We start from the raw sequence: 2,500 nt of genomic DNA on the forward strand, positions 1-2,500 counted from the left end.
GAAAACAACTTCTGTCTCATTCCAGGGAGAAAAACTAGACGTAGTTGATAGCTTCCGCTATCCTGGTGACCAAGCTAGTAGTGGGGGTGGGTGCGCTGAATGTGTAGCTACTAGAATAAGAATAGCCTGGGCAAAGTTCAGAGAGCTCTTACCTCTGCTGGCGACAAAGGGCCTCTCACTCAGAGTAAAAGGCAGACTGTATGACGCATGTGTACGAACAGCCATGCTACATGGCAGTGAAACATGGGCTGTGACTGCTGAGGACATGCGTAAGCTCACAAGGAATGAAGGCAGTATGCTCTGATGGATGAGTAATGTCAGTGTGCATACCCGACAGAGTGTAAGTGTCTTGAGAGAAAAGTTAGACCTAAGAAGCATCAGTTGTCGCGTGCAAGAGAGAGGATTGCGCTGGTATGGACATGTGGCAAAAAATGGATGAGGATAGCTGCGTGAAAAAGTGCCACACCCTAGCGGTTGAGGGAACCCGTGGAAGAGGCAGGCCTAGGAAGACCTGGGATGAGGTGGTGAAGCACGACCTCCGAACATTAGGCTTCACCGAGACAATGACTTGTGGCTATGACCTTTGGAAATATGCTGTGCGTGAGAAGACCCGGCAAGCCAAGGGAGACCAAAATCCAAGGCCTCTGCCAGGGATGTAGTCAGCCCACTTACACATAACATTCCTTCATTGGACACTAAAATCCGCTTGCGAAAACCTGTTGAGGCAAGTGATATCGAAATCGAACTAAATTTGTAGGAACACTAAACTTGGCTTGTGAAGACCTGTTGGGGCAAGCAAAAGCGAAATCGTGATGGCACCTGTACCAGTGGAGCACTAAGAGTACCGTCCGAGCGAGATTGTTGCCAGTGCCGATGGACTGGCTCCTGTGCAAGTGGTACGTAAAATACACCATTTTGAGCGTGGCTGTCGCCAGTACCACTTGACTGGCCTTTCGTGCTGGTGGCACATAAAACACCCACTACACTCTCGGAGTGGTTGGCGTTAGGAAGGGTATCCAGCTGTAGAAATTCTGCCAAATCAGATTGGAGCCTGGTGTCGCCTCCTGGTCCACCAATCCTCAGTCAAATCGTCCAACCCATGCTAGCATGGAAAACGGACGTTAAACGACAATGATGATGATGATGAAAATGATATTTCATCTTTCTTCAATTCTTCCCAACCTGTTTAACATATTTAATTTCTGTTTAATATTCTGTAACATTTTTTTATAACGGTACATAATAAGGACATGATCTTCAACATAGATTTTCATAAGACGTATAGGCGTACATTAGCGTCCGTACAAGACATACTCTAACATGATGTACATTTTAACTTGATAGATAATACTTATTGATATCCTTTACAAGTTAAGAGATGGCTTTATCAATATCAACTTCAAGACAATTAAAATATACACTCATAAATGAGTGTGAAATAAGCAGCCTTAAAATAACAATTATTTCAACTACTATAACTGTCGTGGAAAAACTGGTGACTACCAATAAAAACCATTATACCATATACGTCATACCAGTCCTTTACTGTTCAATAAAACTAGTTCTATATAGCATTGTCTGTACCCTCTTCTTCCATGAATTCAATCATAGAAACATAATAATAGTAATAATCAATAAACCCAGTCCCATATTATCCACTGCTTATCAACAATTCTAGTGCTGTAAACCATGCTGTCAGCCCATGTTTGTTCAGTAAATCACACATAACACATTTTCTGTCTACTGTTGTTTAATAATCCCAGTCTTTCAATAGACTAGTGCTATGTACAAACACACTCTATGTTAAGTGTTCAATACACTCCATCTTATGTTTATTATTTGTCCACTGTTGTTAAGTAAGCTCAGCTGTACTGAACAACAGTGGACATGCATTATGGTAGAGAGGACTGGGTTTACTGGATAACGGTGGAGAAACTGTGTGATACATAAGTACATAGAATTAGATTTACCAAATCTTAGGAGGGACTGAGTGTTTTTAACAATGATTGGTACATGAGGATAGTTTTACTGAACAACAGTGAACAGACAGTGTGGTATGAGGGATTAAGTTGACCTAGTCTGATGCATCACAGTTTCTGTTCATTGTTGTTCACCATTGTTCCAGAAACCCAATCTAGTGCACTAAAATGTCTATCTACAACTGTTTACCAAGCTATTTCTTATGTACCACGCAGTATGCCTACTTTTGTTAAACTAATACATTCAGTGTACTACACTCTCTATCCACTGCTGTTCAACAAATCCAGTCTTATGTACCACACTGTTTGTCTACTGGTGTTTAGCAAATTAAGTCTCATGCACCATATTGTCTGTCCACTGTTGTTAATAAACCCAGTCTTATATACCACATTGTGTCTCCACTGCTGTTCGACAGACACAATCCTATGTAATAATGTCTGTCCACTGTCATTCAATAAACCCAACCCTATACACAGTTGTTGAATAGACCCAGGACCTATGTACTGCTCTGTCTGTCTAC

General features: G+C 41.5%; 1 protein-coding gene across 2 annotated transcripts in view; it reads left to right on the top strand.

Moving 5' to 3' along the window:
- LOC106883507 (stAR-related lipid transfer protein 13) overlaps positions 1-2,500 on the top strand; it is a 75,541-nt gene that overhangs the window by 57,532 nt on the left and 15,509 nt on the right. The gene's annotated exons all lie outside the window — the stretch shown is intronic.

The sequence above is a fragment of the Octopus bimaculoides genome, chromosome 13, assembly GCF_001194135.2.
Source record: "Octopus bimaculoides isolate UCB-OBI-ISO-001 chromosome 13, ASM119413v2, whole genome shotgun sequence".
In the NCBI taxonomy this organism is placed as follows: domain Eukaryota; kingdom Metazoa; phylum Mollusca; class Cephalopoda; order Octopoda; family Octopodidae; genus Octopus; species Octopus bimaculoides.